The sequence below is a fragment of the Oryctolagus cuniculus genome, chromosome 9, assembly GCF_051225735.1.
Source record: "Oryctolagus cuniculus isolate XC-2025 breed Fujian yellow rabbit chromosome 9, ASM5122573v1, whole genome shotgun sequence".
In the NCBI taxonomy this organism is placed as follows: domain Eukaryota; kingdom Metazoa; phylum Chordata; class Mammalia; order Lagomorpha; family Leporidae; genus Oryctolagus; species Oryctolagus cuniculus.
Window position 1 is genome coordinate 75,955,737 of NC_142875.1, and position 6,277 is coordinate 75,962,013.

At 40.2% G+C, this 6,277-nt stretch overlaps 1 pseudogene across 1 annotated transcript; it reads right to left on the reverse strand.

The window, feature by feature from the left end:
- Positions 1–4,365: 4,365 nt before the first annotated feature.
- On the reverse strand, positions 4,366–5,872 carry LOC100357434 (polyadenylate-binding protein-interacting protein 1 pseudogene; annotated as a pseudogene). The gene has a single exon (XR_016212920.1). The product of XR_016212920.1 is annotated as a polyadenylate-binding protein-interacting protein 1 pseudogene (transcript).
- Between the last annotated feature and the right edge of the window lie 405 nt (positions 5,873–6,277).

Consider the following 6,277-nt stretch of genomic DNA (forward strand, 5'->3'; position numbering starts at 1 on the left):
TTTGATCAACTAGTCATATTAAGTCATATTAAATGAGCTTTTAAAATATTTATTTATTTGAAAGGAGCACATACAGAGAGAGAGGGATAGGGAGGAAAAGGAAAGATTTTCCTACACACTGGTTCATTCTTCAGATGCTTACAACAGCCACGGCCAGGCAAGGAACCAGGGACTCCACCTGGTCTCAGATGAGAGTGCCCTGGGTCCAAACACTAGGACCATAATTTGTTGTCTCCCAGTATGCATTAGCAGGAAGCTACATTGGAGGTGAATGAACTGGAACACAAACGGGCATTCCAGTATGGATGCAGGTGTCCCAAGCAGTGGTTTAACCTGTTCCACACAGCACTTATCCCAAATACATTTTCAACTTTATGATATTTTCATCATATGATTGGCTTATCATCTCAGGACAGACATAACCCTCATTATAAGTAAAGAAAGAGCTGTATTATATTTTTTCACATTCAATATCTCCTTGTTCTTATTCACTATTGTTTTTTCTTTTCTATATCTCTAATATCCTTTCTTATCTTGTCAGGTGTTTATTTTGCTTGTTGAAAAACCTAATACTTTCTGGCCTTATAAATCTGCTCTTCAGTAACCTATCTCATTTTCTTCTGCCTCAGATGCTACATTGGCAGCACAATGTTCTCAGTGGTATTGGAGAATGTCCACCCTATGCTTGTTCTTCAGGGAGGCCTTTGGAAAAAGAGAACAAGGGGACTCTAGCACTAGCATCTGGGCTAACCTACTCTATTTGGCTTCTCCACTGTTGGAAGAATGTTCTCTGCTCACTCCAGCTTCTGTCTTCAATTAGCGTAATTATTGGCTTTGCTTGGCAACTTCATTTACTCCACCCCAATCTGACTAGCAAACCTTTGAAAATCAAATTACCATGCATAGGTCAACTGAATCCTTTCTCCTTTCAGGTCTTTGAGAAGTAAGTGTATACTCCAGCTCTTCTAGGGTCAAATTGCCTGTTCCAGGTGGGTAAGTGCATTTATGCAGGCCCTCTGGAATAAAAATTTCAAATATAAAGGATGCTTTTCTTAATGAAAAAGACTGTGGGGAAAACTAGAAATATCATAAAGACTGGGAGAGTTGGTAAACCATTGTGTTCTGATATTTGTACTAAAGAGTGGAAGGAACAAGGGTTTGGTAAAACCTTTTTTTCTTTCTTTTTTTTTTTTTTATTTATTCGACAGATAGATTTAGACAGAGACAGACAGAGAGAGAGAGAGAGAGAGACAGAAAGGTCTTCCTTCCATTGGTTCACCCTACAAAGAGCTGCTATGGCCAGAGCTACGCCAATCCGAAGCCAGGATCCAGGTGCTTTCTCCTGGTCTCCCATGTGGGTGACCGGCCCAAGCACTTGGGCAATCCTCCACTGCCCTCCCGGGCCACAGCAGAGAGCTGTTGGTAAAGTCTTAAATATTCTACATATACTTTTACCCAACTGAAAGGGATTCGCCCAAAGTTAGAGGATTCTCCTGTCTCCCAGGAACAGATCTGCCTTTGTAAACCTGTCATGCAGTTAGTAACTGGGAGCAGCCCAGGAGGAAAATAGCTGGAGAATAAAAGTAGTACATTGTCATGAGAACTAAAAAAGGAGGGATTTTTCAAGAAAAACTTATCAAACATATCAACATAGCATTACTGTGATGTAAGTGGACATATATATTAAAATAAATATAGATGCCTGTGCCATGGCATAGCAGGTAAAACCGCCATCTGCAGTGCCAGCATCCTGTATGGGCACTGGTTCAAGTCTCAGCTGTTCCACTTCTGATCCAGCAATCTGCTATGACCTGGAAAAGCAATGGAATATTTCCCAAGTCGCCCCTGCACCTGCGTGGGAGACCCAGAACAAGCTCCTGGCTCCTGGCTTTGGATGGCCGCAGCTCCAGTCGTTGTGGCCATTTGGGGAGTGAGCAGCAGATGGAAGACCTCTCTCTCTCTTTCTTTCTTTCTCTTCTCTCTCTCTCTGTAACTCTGCATTTCAAAAAAATAAATAAATCTTTAAAAATATTTTTAAAAATAATATAAAAACCACATTCAACTATAAGCCTGATTGCTCAGGGACTAAGAAATGAATGTATCCATAAACTTTTGATTTAAAATTAAGTAAAAATTTCTAAGATACTAAGAAGTTATGAGACAGTTAATTAGGCCTGTATAAGTCATTGCTGGAAGATATTTTTTTAAATACACATTATTTTACAATTTATAAGCCATTGCCCTCCTTTCCTTATAGGAGTACATTACATTATCAGAGTGAATAAAAACACAATTGGGCATCTGAAACATGTTTGATAAACAACAGGGTGATGTATGAATTTATCCTTACAGTAAGATGATATTGTTGGGAATGGCTTTGTGGCATGGTGACTAAAGCCACTGCCTACAACTTGGGCATCTCATATGGGCACTGGCTCATGCCCCAGCTGGCCCACTTCCAATTCAGCTCCCTGCTAATGTCCTGGGAAAGAAGTGGAAGATGGCTCAAATGCTTGAGCCCCTGTCACTCAAGTGGGAGACTTGGGTGAAGCTCCTGGCTCCTGACTTTGACCTGGCCAATCCCAGCCACTGTGGCCATTTAGAAACTCTCTCTCTCTCTTTCCCTCCCCCCTCCCCAGCTCTGCCTTTCAAATAAGTGAAATAAATCTTAAAAAAAAAAGTGTACCCAGAAACTTTTAAAAAGATTATATTGTTAAAGTTTTTAAAAATTCTCACAACTAGTTGTTTACTGTTTATTATTGCCTTATTTCCTTAACAGTCTTAGCAGAAAAGTTAATATTTGTAATGACTATTTGATTTCTATACCGATTTTGCCTTTCATATCTCATTGACAGTAATTACACGCACACACACACACACACACACACAGAGTCCTGAGTCTGGGATTAAAGGATTTGAAAATGCCTTCTGGCTGGCGCTGCGGAGCTCACTAGGCTAATCTTCCACCTGTGGCGCTGGCACCCTGGGTTCTAGTCCCGGTTGGGGCACCTGATTCTGTCCCAGTTGCTCCTCTTCCAGTCTAGCTCTCTGCTGTGGCCCAGGAGTGCAGTGGAGGATGGCCCAAGTCCTTTGGCCCTGCACCCTCATGGGAGACCAGGAGGAAGCACCTGGTGTCTGGCTTCAGATCAGTGCAGTGCGCTGGCAGCAACGCGCCGGCCATAGCGGCCACTTGGGGGGTGAACCAACGGAAAAAGGAAGACCTTTCTCTCTCTATCTCTCTCTCTCTCACTGTCTAACTCTGCCTGTCAAAAAAAAATTTTTAAGAAAACAAAAAAACAAAAAAAAAGAAAATGCCTTCTCTTTTTACTATTTCTTTTCCTTCAAGTATTGTAAACAATGTTTTTACTTATTCTAACAATATATTCACCTTGTCATGTTTGAGAACAAGGATTATCTTTGGGGATTACCCAAATTGAACCCAATTCCAATATAATAAAACATAGCAGCTTCTTCTTCAAGGATTACAGATAGTATTTCATTTTAAGAATTCTACTTTGTGTTCTACTATTATACTTCTTGCAAAGAGAAAATGGATATGATACACACTTTGCTCCTTCCTAAGTGGTACTGGTTATATGTTATATGATATGGAATTTTTTTCTATCCTATATATTCCTAACAGCTGACTCCTGGCTATTCCTTTAGAATTTCCACATCATGGACAAACACATGTAATAGAATAGAAATAAGGATTTCACTTGGAGAAGGCTATAAAAATTACTGTATGAGCTGACTAAAGGCTAACTGGACACACAATAATCTAGAAAAACCATAAAGGGAGTGGTGCTGTGTAATGGGCTAAGCCTCCACCTATGGCAGTGACTTCACAGATTGGTGCCAATTCATGTCCTGGCTGCTCCTATCCCAATCCCACTCTTTGTGGCTTGGGAAAGCAGTGGAGGATGGCCCAAGTGCTTGGTCCCATGCACCTGCATGGGAGACCTAGAAGAAGTTCTTGGCTCCTGGCTTCAGATCTGCCCAGCTTTAGCCATTGCAGCCACTTGGGGAGTGAAGCAGTGGATGGAAGACCTTTCTCTCTGTTTCTCCCTCTCTTTATCTGTAACTCTCTCAAATTATAAAAAAAAGAACCCTAGACAGCAAGATTCTAGAAGAAAGCAGAAGGAAATTTTCAAAACATTGGATTTGACAATGAGTTCTCATTATATGACACAAATGTTACTAATCATCAAGTTAACACAAATCAAAGTCAAAAGGAACTATCATTTTGTACCAGTTAGGATGATCATTATACAAAAAAAAAAAAAAAAAAACAAAAATAAAAAGACAAAAAAACAGAAAATAAAAGGTGTTGATGAAGATGTGGAGAGCTTAGAACTCTTATGCTTTTTTTTAATTTCAAAATCGATTTTATTGCAGCCAAAACAGTAGAATTAATTGTATATAACAATCTATTTTATATATATACACATTTTAAGTTATAGGGAATAAAGTTTATTTTGGCAGATAGTGTTAAACAAAATTAAAGTTGCAAACATTAGTAACGTAATTCAACATCCTTAATTTGGTATAAGAGTGACAAATCTTCTTGGTTTCCTGCGTTCTGCTAAATCACCATACCTAAACTGTTTTATAAAACTGATACACTGAAATTTAACTTTATTGCTTTCTCTTACGCTCTGATTCCAAACAAAACTTTTCATAAGCTTCTTCTATCTCTGGGTCCATCTCATCATCAATATCATGCAAGTATCTTTCAAAAGAGAACTTACAGATCACCAGCCCCGGATAAATCTGTTCCATTTTCTTCATAATCTGGGAAAAAATCTTCTCTTTCAAGTAATTCTTGATATTTCTCTTGGTAATCTGGATCAGCTGCAGTGAAAGGAACACCATCAGATGTATAAAATGTTGGCTCATTCATAAAGTAGTTCGGGTCATTCTCAGGTGTTGCTTCTCTGTATGTAGAAATTGCGTGGACTCTACCCCGGTTGCTTGACCGGAGTTCTACAAGTTTCAGGAGCATCTGCTTTACATCTCTGCTGCAGTTAGCATCTAGGACAACATTTTCAATTCTCTGAATAAGTTCTTCCATATCAGTCTTTCCTTTTTCCTTCCAGGCATCTTCCAAAACTGACCCCGTCAACTTCAGTAATTTTACAGCACAAATTAAGTTTTCATCCACAGGATTAGAAAAGAGGGCATTGAGCAACTCGCGAAGACCAACCTGAAGAATATCTGCTCTCATAACCTGTCCATTTGTTCCCTTGATCTCCAGGTTAAGGTAAAGTTCTCCCAGGAAGAGTACAAATGCATGCAATCGTTTTTGAGTCACTTCATCACCTTTTGCAGCTTGATATTTAACTTCATATTCAGTCCGACACCTTTGAAGTAGCAATTGACTAAAGTTGCCACTCTGTGGGCTAATCGTCAGATGATGGGACAAGTAATTACACAGGCGAGCTCCCATGTAAGAGAAATTTGGGATAGACGTAGCCTGTTGATAGATACGTTCCACAAGTTCTTGCAAAGCATCATCTATTGTAACCCAACCATTCAGGGTCTCTACAAACTGTCCAATTTCAGTTTCGAAACTGCCAGGCTGTTCGGTGAGATGATTCAAAAAATCCTGAACATACTCTGATAGAGTGGGATAATCCTCACAACCATCTTCATAGGATTCTGTATAATTAGAATAACCTGATGGGTAAAATTCAGGGGCATTTGCCGGCAGCGTAGACATTAGTACAGGAGCTGCCACCACCTGGGGCTTCGCCATTGCTGACTCCTAGTTCTGCTGTGGGATTTTGTCCTTTGAAGTAGGTGGCGCTCTCAGGGGCCTCGTTTGTTCCCAGGCAGGCCTGACCTACTCGATGGTTCTCCGGAGAGAAATGCGAGAACTCTTATGCTTTTTGAGAACATTAAACAACACAGCTGCTATGAAGAACATTATAAAGATTTTCAAAAATGTAAAGAAGACAGCATATGATCAAGAAATTTTACTTTTTTTTTTTTTAAAAAGAGATTTATTTATTTATTTGAGAAGTAGAGTTAGAGAGAGAGAGATGGAGAGACAGAGAAAGGTCTTCTATCTGCTGGTTCACTCCACAAAAGACCACAATAACTGGAGCTGGACTCATCTGAAGCCAGAAATTCTTCCAGGTCTTCCACGTGGGTGCAGGGGCCCACGTGGTTGCTGGGCCCATCTTCTGCTGCTTTCCTGGGCCATAGAGGAGAGCTGGAATGAAAGAGGACAGCCAGGATACAAACTGGTGCCTGTATGGGATGCTAGCATTGC